This window comes from Heptranchias perlo, chromosome 6, assembly GCF_035084215.1.
Source record: "Heptranchias perlo isolate sHepPer1 chromosome 6, sHepPer1.hap1, whole genome shotgun sequence".
In the NCBI taxonomy this organism is placed as follows: Eukaryota; Metazoa; Chordata; class Chondrichthyes; order Hexanchiformes; family Hexanchidae; genus Heptranchias; species Heptranchias perlo.
Genome location: NC_090330.1, coordinates 16466807 through 16480362, shown reverse-complemented (window position 1 = coordinate 16480362; position 13556 = coordinate 16466807). Strand labels below are relative to the sequence as shown.

General features: G+C 40.2%; 1 protein-coding gene across 6 annotated transcripts in view; it reads left to right on the top strand.

The window, feature by feature from the left end:
- Nucleotides 1-13556, top strand: part of LOC137322778 (CRACD-like protein) — a 152286-nt gene that overhangs the window by 29282 nt on the left and 109448 nt on the right. For all 6 annotated transcript variants that reach the window (XM_067985830.1, XM_067985829.1, XM_067985828.1 and 3 more), the window contains exon 2: nucleotides 8006-8099. The gene's annotated coding sequence lies outside the window, so the exon portion shown is untranslated. The remainder of the gene's footprint in view (nucleotides 1-8005; nucleotides 8100-13556) is intronic.

The following is a 13556-nucleotide window of genomic DNA, read 5'->3' as shown; positions in this document are numbered from 1 at the left end:
GCGCGAAGCATGCCCTTTGATACTAGACGTAAAAATAATTGAAGGGGTTAGAAAAGAATTTCCTGACACAGAGGGTGGTTAGAATGTGGAATTTCTGCCACAAACTTGTTGAGGCAGAGTCCAGAAATTCTTTTGAAAGGGAATTGCTTGTAACAAAAGAATATAAAAGGGTACAGGGAGCGAGCAGCGCAGTGGGTTTAAACCAGGTGGCTCACATGGAGATAAAGACTGGCACAAACTCAGTGGGCCTAATAGGTTGTTTCTATACTGTAAGATTCTATGCTTCTGTGGTTAAGATAATTTACATTCTGGCCTGGCTGCAAGGGCTTTCTTAAAGTAGATTGTTCCAAACTGTTGATTTGCATTTGAGTTCATAGTTATGAAGAATGCATCCAGTGCTCCCTTCTTTCTAGATTTAATGGAAGAGGACAAAGGAAACCAAAAAAATGATGCCAAGGAGATCAGATTGCACCAGAGAGTGTGGTTATGTTACTGGACTAGTCATCCAGAGACTTGGACATATAATGTAGAGTATGTGAGTTCAAATCCTACTATGACAATTTGAATTCAGTTTTAAAAAAAATCTGGACATAAAAAGCCAGTATCAGTTTAAAAAATGAACCTTAAGTTATCAGATCGTGATTTACTCCCAACTGGTTCACTAACGTCCTTTAGGGAACAAAACTTGTAGTTCTTACCTGGTCTCGCCTACATGTGACTCCAGTCCCACACCAGCATAATTAACTCTTAATTACCCTCCGAAGTGGCCTAGCAAGGCACTCTTGTATTAGGCAGCCCATAGTGGATGGGCAATAAATACTGGCCTTACCAGCGACACCCACATCCTCGGAATAAATTTTTTATAACCTAGAGGCACGCTGCCCACCCTCACCATTGCCCAAGTATTCATCTCTGTAGGCCCAGGTACAGTTAGTTACCTGCTAATATTAGAAGAGAATTGCTTTCACAGGCACTAGTTCCACAGGAAGACAATTACAGAGCTGTGTTATACATTGAAAACAAACCTGAAGACCACCTCAACCACAGTGTTGACACTGCTGGTGGCAGCCAAGGACACCACTGGCATCAATTTTTAATGCCTCTGGCATATCCCAGAGCACCAGAGAGGGCAACTGCAATATATGCCATTTTGCAGTACATAAATTTATCAAAAAGGTCACTGACTTGTTCTACAGGACAGCACACTCATTACCTTTCCCATTGAACAGGAACAGCAGGATGCCAAGGCTGTCCAATTTGTTTGAATTGCTGGATTGCCCAAAGTGCAGAAGGTCATTGATGGTTCCCAAGTGGCCCTAGACACAATTTTTTTGGCTCAGTAAACTTAAAGGAGCTCAACATCATCACTGCAGCTGGTCAATGATGACCAACATTGGATCATGCAGGTCAGTGCTCATTTTCCAGATAGTAATCCCGATTCACTCTAAGGCAATCATCTGTACCATCCTTATTTGAAGGTGAAGGCAGATTGCAGGGATAACTACTCATGGACCAAGATTACCGTATTTAGACATGGTTAGTGACCCTCTTGCGCCAGCCACAGATGCCAGCTGAGCACAGATACAATGAGACCCATGCAGCTACCAAGATTACCAAATAACATACCATGGGGAATTTGAAGCAGATGCCTCAACAGATCAGAGGCTTGCACTACTGCCTTGCCAGCGTCTCCAAGATTGTTGTTTTTTGCCATATGCTGCATAACTTTTCAGCTGGTTGAGGACAATCACCAGCAATCAAGATCAGGTCAGAGCAGGATGCAGACAATGACCGAAAGGAAATTAATGCAGAATTACTGGTGCAGACAGGACGAATCTTGAACACATTCAGTTAGGTGCCTGAGCTTCCCCTTTACATGTAGACAAGAGGCTTTCTTATTCAATCAAGTGTTGCAAAACACCTTTCTCCACACTGTCCTTCCTATTAAATCAACTCTCCTAACTGATTCCCTGCAGAAAGAGTAAGTGAAAGGTTGCAAGGTTTCCATGGCAGCTGTTTAGGCTTTAGGTGATCCTATATGTCCTTCAATTAGGTCATGATGATTCCTCAACATAGTTGACAACAGCTCTCATTTTGCCTGAGCATCAATGTTGCTGGTCTGAATTCGTGCTACTGGTGTCGTGGTCAAAATTTGTCGGCACTGCCAAGACCTTTCCATACTTTACCATGATGTGGAGATGCCGGTGATGGACTGGGGTTGACAATTGTAAACAATTTTACAACACCAAGTTATAGTCCAGCAATTTTATTTTAAATTCACAAGCTTTCGGAGGCTTCCTCCTTCCTCAGGTGAACGTTGTTGGAAATGAAATCCTTGAAATGAAATCGCATTTATAAATCACAGAACAATGCTTGGTGATTAGACAGTTTTTTCAACTGCCCGTTGCCAAGGCAATCAGTGTGCAGACAGACAGGTGTTACCTGCAAGGTCTCCGAATATACAAATCACTTTACCAGGTATAGTTTCTGTGCAGGAACTTCATACGTGAGCAATGGAAGCGATTTGCTATGCTTTATACGGAGCGAATTAGATGCAGGGGTGCTGTTTTTGGAGTGTGGCAGCAGTAATCTGTGGTTATGTGAGTGATACCAACCAATCGGGGTTAGTGATGTCGCCTATATATTAATCTGAAGCAGTAAGAAGTAGAATCACAACCTCTATATGTATGTTAGACAATTTATAGCCCTGTGCTGCAGTTAGTAAATGTCTGAAGCAAAGAGAGCACTTTGGAGAAGTGAAGAGAATTTATTCTACAGTCTGACCTGAATCAATATATAATTTCTAATGTATTTGAACATATTGCAAGTTAAAGCACTGTACTAAAGAGTACTAGGACTTCAAACTTTCAGGGATTAAGATATTGGGAATGTAAATCTTTCAAAGTCCAGTTTAAGAATTCCAAATGCGTTAAGTTTTGTTTGTAGCTCAAGTGTGATGATTTTTAAAATCCCCATATTTTCATGCTTGGTTTCTACTGCAACAGGAATTCCAATAAACTATAATTCTCATCAAACTACAGAATGGACGGTACTTCAATCCATGACATGGGTTCCAATACACTATTTTAAAAAAAGACAGTATTGCAGCTGTCACTCATTATATAAAGATTAAAAGCCTGTATCTCTGTATGCTATTCCTACAAATAATGATCAATTTCTCTACAGTACTTCAGTATTCGAATTCTAAAGAGCGAATTCTGATCCAAACTGGATTAAATATAATTTAAGTGCTGTTTATGATGAGGCTGTAAAATTGTTGGATTTCTGGTTGCAAGATTTAAAATGATAATGAAAGAGAGAAAATCAGTACAAAATTTGGTTATGCAATGAGATAAAAGCAAAAAAAGACCAACTGTTATTTAAAGTACTGCAGAAGTAAAAGAGAAGATACTAAAATTACCATACATTTGAAAATAGAGAGAGCCAGTTACATAAGAACAATTTGCATTTATATAGCACCTTAAATGTAGTAAAACGGCCCACGGCACTTCAAAGGAGCATAATCAGACTAAAAAATTGACACCGAGCCAAAGGAGGAGACATTAGGACAGGTGATCAAAAGCTTGGTCAAAACGATAGGTTTTAAGGAGTGTCTTAAAGGAGGATAGAGGGATAGAGGTTTAGGGAGGGAATTCCAGAGCTTGGAGCCTAGATAGCTGAAGGCACGGCTGCCAAAGGTGGGGCGAAGGAAGTCGGGGATGCGAAAGAGACCAGAATTGGAGGAACACAGAATTCTTGGAGCGTTGTAAGGCTGGTGGAGGTTACAGAGATAAGGGAGGGGCAGGGCCATGGAGGAATTTGAACACAAGGATGAGCATTTCAAATTCGATATGTTGGTCGACTGGGAGCCAATGTAGGTCAGTGAGCACAGGGTTGATGGGTGAACTGGACTTGGTGTGAGTTAGGATACGGGCAACAGAGCTTTGGATTAGCTCAAGTTTATGGAGGGTGGAAGATGGGAGGCTGGCCAGGAGAGCATTGGAATAGTCAAATCTGGAGGTGACAAAAGTTTGGATGAGGGTTTCAGCAGCAAATGGGCTGAGAAGGGTGAAGTTATGGAGGTGAAAGTAGGTGGTCTTAGTGATGGAGACGATATGGGGTCGGAAACTCAGCTCAGGGTCAAATAGGATGTTGAGGTTGCGAATAGTCTGGTTTGGCCTGAGGTTGTGGCAAGGGAGAGGGATGGAATGGGTGGCTAGGAAACGGAGTTTGTGGCGGGGCCTCTAGACAATAGCTTCTGTCTTCCCAATATTTAAATGGAGGAAATTTCTGTTCATTCAGTACTGTTCAAAAAATGCATTGAGAAGGCAAAATTGAAAGAAAAAACAAAGACAACATCTTGTTTCATATGTAAATCAACAATTCAGTGAAAAGCAAAAGAGTATAGCCCAAAAAAAGATTGCGTGCAATCCTGGGATCACGTTTCCAGTGCCCTCTAGCGCTGAGGTCACTAGAGTTTGCAGCATCAATGGGAGGGCACCTCATTTGCATGGAGCCTGTATATTTTGACGACAGAATACACACTGTGAGGAAGATTAGGGATTTATCAAACAAATTTTCTGTACCCAACTTCTTTTGGAATAAATAATACTGCTGTAGTTGCCCAACTTTAGGTCAGCTTGCTTGTGAAGTTGAACCTCGTGGAGTTGGCATATGGATCCCTTCACTCATGTAGGACATTGCATCGAAAAGTGTATGAAGCACTCTTTAATTCAGATTTAATGCAGATTATCAGACAGTAAGAAATACATCTAAAATGAATATTTTAACCCCTTGTGAACTGATTCAATCTTTAATATTTTAAGTATTATACTACTAGTTTCTTGTGTCTTACTACTTTTGTGTATTACCTTACTTGGAAATTTGACCATTAGTTTAGCCTGAACGAATTAGTTTGATGGTGTGATATATATCACCAATTGTTGAAGACAGGAGAGTGTTGTAAATATCTAACATGATTTCAAATACTATATCGAAGATAAGGGGTAATGATTAGTCCCATGGCATGCTATACCACTCACGTGTATAAAAGTACAGGCTTCAGTCCATACCCATAGGAGATTCAGTCTGCTGATGGAAACTCTTTTCTGCTATGAGCACAAGTTAAAAGTGGCAATAAACCATAACAGTTGGTGGCAGCTAAAGTGGCATAAAATATCACTCGCAGACCAAAGTTTAAAGTCTAAATTTAAGTATGTTACCAGAGGAAAACAGCAGCTGGTATGAACACAAGAGCCCTGAAAGACATGAACAGAGAGTTAGATTTAGCTCATCCGGCAGTAGAGGAAAACCAGTGGCATCATGAAGCACAAATGCATTGATTGGCAATGGAGGAGGAGGAAGAAGAATGCCACGGGTGAGGAAGCAAGCACAAGGAGGAAGAAAACAGCAGTACAAGCACGAGGGATATTGCCAGCACTAGAGGAAGAAAAGAGGCTTCAGTGCAAATACACACCAGAAGAAAAGGAGAAATAGAACCAGTATGCCCTTCATTTGGCAAAGGAGAATTAAGGACTACAAGACCAGTGAGTGGAAGTCCAGTTAATTCATCAGGTAACTGTTGTACTAAAAAAAACTTATCAAATCTAGTCGCCGTCCACGTTTTAAGGAAGGGAATGATGTAGACAGTTTCTTAAGGGATTTTGAATTGTTAGCAAAGCATTTTAGGTGGAGGAAAGAAAGATGGATATAAAGGCTGGTTATATCACTTTGCAGTAAAGATCTTATTGTGTTTTTGTGAATAGATCTGTGGTACAGTGTGGATTATGCTATGGCTAAGTGATCGATTCTTGCAGTTTCTGGGCTGACACCTCAAAGCATATAATGTATAAATTAAAAAATATAGAAAGCTTGGGACCATATCTACAGAGAACTGGTGACAAAATTGAAAGATCATCCCTACGTTCCTTTACAAAGATCGGAAAAGCTGACTAAAATTGAGCAGAGACCAGTGCCAACTGGAAAAATCCAGAACACTCCATTCAATTTTCATCATTCGGGATGAATGGACTACTTCACTGTTTGATTCTAATAGTAAACAATTTTACAACACCAAGTTATAGTCCAGCAATTTTATTTTAAATTCACAAGCTTTCGGAGACTTCCTCCTTCCTCAGGTAAACATTTACCTGAGGAAGGAGGAAGTCTCCGAAAGCTTGTGAATTTAAAATAAAATTGCTGGACTATAACTTGGTGTTGTAAAATTGTTTACAATTGTCAACCCCACTCCATCACCGGCATCTCCACATCATGATTCTAATAGGTCATTGACAGTTAATTAATACTTAGTGGAGACTGGGAACAAAAACAGAGAAACACATATCGAATTGTTCTATGTGAGAGAGGATAGATTTCCATGCTGTGAATAGCATGTGATGAAGAGGAGTTCCCTTCCCCCACCCTGGCTGACATTTACCAATGTGTCAGTTCTATACTAGTGTTTACAGGGCTGCTGAGAAGAGGCAAATTATGGGAGTGCAGTAGAGGGAGCTTTATTTTGTCTTCAACTGGGCTATCCCTAACCTGGCAGTGCTTGATGCTGGCACTGGATGCCCAAAATGGAAAATATTCCATGTATCAACTCTAATGCACCATAACAGACAGAAGAGGTAAGAAAAAGTAAAAACAAAATCTCCATTTGTAATCAGTTTTTGAACTGAATCAATATTTTAAAACGATTGGTCTTATTAAAATGTTATGCAAATACTACAGTTAATCTAGAAATTCTATATTTAAAATAATCCTCTAACACCCTTCAACCAGTCTTGATATGGTACTGTATCATGCATTTGTTTGCATCAATAGCACATATAATTTACATCATTCTAAAAGGAACAAAGGCACTGGAAACTATTCATATATTACTAAAAGTCTAATTTACATAAGTATGGGCAATTAAAAAGACACCAGAGTGTTATAGCCAATAACAGTGCCTATCATCATATGAGTTGTATAATTAAATATGGACAAAGCTCTCATGATTCGATTTCTTCAATTAAATGACTGCTTTGTTACTCCCTCTAGGGTTAATTGATCTATATATAGTACTTTTTACTCTGATACACTAGAGTGTGGTTGAACATACATTGTTTCTAACTCCTTCTATAAGCAGTGCTCTTTATCTGGTTTATACCGATCTATCTTCCTATCCATTCATCTATGTATATACTTATCTAGAACATGTACTGTAACACATTTTTTGTATTGTTCTTGTATTCACTGTTTTAGAGGGGATCTATTGTTTTTGTGTCTTGCTTTGAAGGTTTTTATTATCTTGCTGCTTTAATGCATGAGATGGATTAATGTCATACATGGAAATGAGCAAATTAGAAACCAAGAAGAATAATTCTGATCCTGAATGAACTCTATTGGAAGAAAGTGCCTGTATAAAAACACTAATTGAAAATACTTAATGTGGTTGTCACTGCTGCAGACTGGAAGGAAACAGCCTGTCAGTACGAGAAATCCTTTGGGAGTTTGTGTCAGCTGGTGCAATCTGGGTTTTCAAAAAAGAGACTAATTGGCTCTTTGGTAACCATGACCTTTTATTGCAAGTTCTAAAAACATCTGTGCTGTAGTCTGGAAACAATAAAAAGTGAAATAGTTGTATTTGGTTAGAACTTTACATTTGTTGCTGCTGAGGTCTCTTGTGTTGCATTTCAATGAAGGGCAGTACTGGCTAGCCGTCCTGGGTAACAGCAAACTTATCTAAGAATTCAGGTCAGAAACACCCTGTTTCCTAGCAACACTGGGATAGTTGTGGTTTTCCTTCAGACAGAATCATCCAGTGGCAGAAATGGGATCATTTGGTGCAGTGCTGGAGGCAATGTGAACTGTACACACTGTCTGAGGCAGCTTTGTCCTGTGCAGCATCGAAATCATACGGAGCTTAACAATATACTTGCACTTTTACAATTGAGAAGTAGTTATCACTTTGGAATGTTGTTGAGTGCCGAACGTTAACCTATCACTATATTCCTTTCAGATGGCGAGCATCTGAGGAGATTGGGGTTTTTTTTTTAAAAAGAAGGTGCCTCATGTGGTATTTGGACCTAACTAAAGTGAAGCACCAGAATCTGGTAAGGAACCAAATAAATATTTATATAATGCATTCACAGTTAATATATATGGCATAAATCTGCTTTACTGAATGTCTTGAACAGATGCTGTTGTTGAACAGAAATGTACTCTGAAAAAGCTAATCTGTTGTGGGATTAATGCTGGAAAATCTTTGTTTACTGTGGTAACCAGACTAGTAGTGTTTCTCATTTCTAAACTATGATGGTTTGGCATGTTTAGAGGAATACTGAAACTAACAATAATCGCATTCTATCATAATTCCATGCAATAATAGATTTACATGGATTAGTGACTTTCTAGCCATAAATAAAGTTTGTGTCTAATGGAAGTATACAACCAATGCAGCATAACAATACATTATAGTGAAGGTTAATATTAACAGATTTGCTTTTGTGAAATAGAGTCTTATATTAGTATTTTATTCCTGCTCTTTGGAGCTTAAAATAAGTCATATATATATATATATATATATATATTAGTCACAATTTTGTGTGAATGAGTAGTGTTGTGATTACTGAATACTTACAATGAAAAGTAACTGGATAACAAATAGTGGAAACTTTAGTCCTTTTATGGGCTTTTTCAAAAGGAGAAGATGGGATTTTATTTTACTCGCATAATCAACAACAGCTTGCACTTATGGAGCATATTTAACGTAAAAAATATCCCCAAGCGCTTCAGAGGTGAAAATAACTAGACACTGAGCAGTGGTGGGAGGTTCAGGGGTGGGGACTGAAAGCAAGATCAAAGAGGAAGCTTTTCAGGAAGCTTTTGAAGGAGGGGAAGAGAGTTAGAAGGCAGACAGCAGTTTAGGGAGAATTTTCTAGATTGCAGTGTTGAAATGGCTGAAAGGGTCTGCTAAGAAGGTGGGTGGAGACATGGAGGAATTGTAATAGAGGCCAGAATCTGACGAATGGAGTGTGCCTGCAAGAATATAGGACTGAGGTTGCAAAGGTAGGGACAGTTGAGGCCATGAATGGATTTATAGATGAAAACAAGGATTTTGAAATCGATACAAAGACGAATCCAGAGACGTTTGGTGAGCACAGGGATAATAAGAGAGCAGGAGGAGTTGCTGTTTGTGAAGGGCAAGAGCTCGGAAGGCCAGCATTGGAGTAATTGAGCCTGGACTTAACAAAGACACAGGTAAGTTTCTTTAAATATGAGCTGGAAAAAGTACAAAATAAATATTTCTATACTGCAAAATTGGGGCATCAAAGAATGGAAAAATAGAGTTCGAATCAAACTGAAACCTAAAGGGAGGTAAATGACAAAATTAAGGCTAACCATACTAAAGATAATCGTGAGGCTCCCAAAACTCCTTAGGCATTCTACCAGCCTCTCTCCATAACTTCAGAAGGAGACCGGCAGAACCCTCAGGAAAACAGCGTCAGTCCCAGTTGCAGAACCTCCATCTGCCCCTTACAAGGCAAATGACAACTAGGCGTGGAGCCAGGGACTGGGTCTACCTAAACCAGGAGTTCCGGCTCCTGAGCCTGAACAGAGACCTTTTGTATCAATGAAGACCATTATACTGTGAGTGGACGTGTACTCATTTAGGACTTGATGTTGACCAGCAGTTAGATGGTGCAGCAACCGCCATGTTGTCAATGGCGGTGGCGGAGAAATATAGTTGGGTGTCATTGGCATACGTAGAGAAGGTTGCTACTTAAGACCTGTGCCAAAAACCTGGATAATGTATACATTTTTCCAAATACACAGTATTCTCATAGTAGAAGTTGCGATGCAGGTCATTCAGTTAGGAGGAATGCAATTCGTATAAGTAGAAAATTATGCATATTTCTATGCTGCATTTCATGTAACCAATATGTTTATTTACTAATTACAAACATATGCAGTATCAACTCCATAGTCACCATATTCCAGCCATTATATATTGTTCTTTCTGCTTTTGATATCTTTCACAATATATAAACCCACAGAGATTCTTCAGATGCAGTAACTCCGAAATGGTCCCTACTCCCTCCATGGGAGAAGATTTCCCCCGGTCATTAACAACATTATAAACCTAGTGAGGAGATTTCTTTTGTTTGTTATTTCTAGCAAAATCATTAATACATTCTAGAAGAATACAATTACGGTTTCGCTAGCAACAGCAATTGGAGGAAATCTTTCCATAATGTTTATGATGTTGCGAACACATGGCAACCAAAGGAACTCTTTCCCCCACATTAAATCCACTTCATTCCACAACAACAGCAAAAAGGGCACTGTGTTTCTAGTGAGATTTGAAAGGAATTGCTCCCAAATTGGCCAAGTCTATTTACCCAATGACCTTTTAAGCAGTATATGAACAGGAAAAGTTTGTGAGGCAAATGTGAAAAATGATGTATTTAAAGTCAATTTTCTGCTGTCCTCATGGCCGTAGAAAAGAAAGATAAAAACATAATTTGCAAAGAGGAATGAGTTAAAAGCTGGTGGAGTCAATGACGTGATACCAGATGAGTGGCAGTGTACAATGTAGCAGCACAGCAGGCTGTAGACTAGCCAGAGGGGGAATTGTGTGGAGGTTAGGTAAAGATTGGACAATAGAAAGAGTGAGACAGCAGCCAGTGTTTTATCTGTGTCTGCGTTTCTCAGCCATTGTTATGATTGGCTCAAGTTCAGCATATTTTTAATAATCTTACAATGTTGTCCCTTTCGTGTGTGTGTGATGTTGTTGAATTTGATTTAGTTGATACTATTCAATACATCAAGGTCAAAGATCAACCATGATCTTATTGAATGGCGGAGCAGGCTCGAGGGGCTCTATAGCCTACTACTGCTCCTATTTCTTATGTTCTTACATTGGGGAATGGAGCGCAGAAATATTTACCTATCTGATTTAGCCAAAAAGACCTGAACAAAAAATAATTTGTTGTTGGTATTCAGAAAAACAGATCATCCCCCAAATTCCAGTCCATAGAGCTTGGGATTGGTATTATATGAAACTGGAGCTAAGAGTTTCCAGCTCTATTAATGGTGAGGGCAGGGTGCACACTCTTTTCTCAGATAATGCTTAATATTTGACTAGTGTAATTGTTCTGTTAACAGTCGATGGAAATAAAAATCAGGAGAGATGTAAAATGGGCTGCCGACTCGGTATCACCCGTTTTATGCACAAAGTCGCGACCTCCCCAGTGTGTTTGAAAAGTGATAGTACAGTAGACAAATCTGGGGCGGGATGGAGAACAAGGAGAGAAAACCGGGGAGAGAGGCAGCCAAGTATCATACAGTAAAAGAAAGAAAACAAACATGGGCAGTATGATGGAAAAAAAACAGAAATGCAGGGGCCTAGAAACGAAAAAAAGCAAAGCAGCAGCAGAACGGGACTGAACTCTACGAGTCACCTTTTTGAAGTCCTGCACTTTAAGATCTAGCAAACTGCAGAATTTTTAATACCATAATTGCACATTTTTTGGGCTGAAGAATAAAATACAGGGAAAGTGAAATGAAAGGGAGGAAAAGAAAAGTGCAGGAGGAGAGAGGCAGGGAACAGAGGATGAGAAGGAGAGAGTTCCCACTATGGCATTCCTTGTTTTCCTTTTTTTTTTAAGCCAAGTGCAAACGCACAATAATCATAGTAATAACCTCAGTACAAATCTAAATTGGCCCACGTGTGGTAGAGACTAACCAAATTAGATCAATCTAGATCAATTGGCAGTTTGGGTTTAGCTCAGTTACATCATTTAAGGGATACTGTCCTGGCACCACTGTGACCGTGTTAGGATCTGATCCCGACACATTGGGATGAAGGTCTCTTTGCTCTAATGGCTTACGTCCGCAGTGAGTTTTGGCAGTCTCCTACCAGTCTCCATTGGACATTAAAAAAAACCTTTCAATTCCTGCACTAATTAGATTTAATAGGCAATCTTGCTCATTGAGGCATGAATTCATCAGCGAATTATAAAGATCCTTCTCACAAGTCAAATTAATTATGTATTGCACCATTCTCCATTGTGTGTTCTTGTTTGTACAGCATATATTTTATGTAACAAAACATTTTACAAATGAAATGTCAAATGAATTATGAAAACAATGACAGGCATGGTGCAATATTATTGCACAATCTGTACACCCACATATGTCTCTAATGAATGTACGGGAAGAGGCTTCCCTCCAGCCATCAGCTTTGACCATTGCTTGAGTAAAGTGGGGACAGTTCTGCCTGAGGATGGGTTTGTATCTGAAATTTCGACCTTTGCCCGTCCACAGATGCTGCTTCACCTGCTCAGTGTTTTCCATTTTAGTGTTAGATTTCCATCCTCTGCAGCATTTTAGCTTTTGTAAGGACAACTTCTGTAATGTTTGTGACCTGAGAATGTTTGGCACTGCTGTTGAGGGAAGACAAGAAAGTTTTCTCTTTCTTGGTATTCTCTTTTCAAAACACATATGTGCCAAAAAACACAATGTATGGGCTTGAATTCCTTTGTGGGTTCTGTTGGACTCCCTATAACTCTGACAGGATTCTGATAGACCACACCAGAAAACAGTGAAGGACCCAGTTGCACCAGATCCTAACTGATTCCGAGATTGCCTGCTCAGCCCTCAGAACCTCCACCTGCCCCCTTACGAGGCCACCACGGGCAGAATCTTCTGACACTGGGAGTTCTGGCTCAGTTGTGACCCAGTGCGTTACTGGAGGCTGGTATGCTGAATGAAATGAGGCCTACCGGTCTCCCAATGGGTGCAAGTGGGCCTCATCAGGGAGTCCAGGTTAAGTGACCTGGACCCCTGAAAAAAGGGTCATTTTTTTTTTTTAAGCAAAGAAATTGGACTTTCTCCCTTGCACAGGAGGCCAGTGGGCAGCATGATGAAGTCTTGTTGGGGGGGGGGGGGGTCCTCAGCAATTTCGCCCCCCCCCCTCCCCCATGGCAGGCAAATGCCATGGGGGAGGGGGTAGCCTTATTTGCATGGGGCCACTTGCTCATTGGCCCCATGCAAATAAGGCTACCCCCTGCTTACTTCACACTTTCTGGTGGGGTCAGCACTGGGGGGCACCGGCAGGAACAACCCCATTATAACTGCCAGGACCACAGCCTACAGATTTTCAGGGCCAGTATGTTTTAAGTGGTGATTGTAGACAAGTGCTCAGAGTGGGCAGCTGGTACAGGCTTGTAGGTGACACGAAACAGTTACATTGAAACAGGCCATTTGGCCCAACTGGACTATGATAGCCTTTATGCTCCACACGAGCCTCCTCCGTCCCTACTTCATGTAACCCTATCAGCATATCCTTCTATTCCTTTCTCCTTCGTGTGTTTATCTAGCTTCCCATTAAATCTATGCTATTTGCCTCAACTACTCCTTGTGGTAGCGTGTTCCACATTCTAACCACTCTTTAGGAAAAGAAGATTCTCCTAAATTCCCTATTGGGTTTATTAGTGACCATTTTATAATGATGACTCTAGTTTTGGTCTCCCCCCACAAATGGAAACAATTTCTCTAGAGAAAAG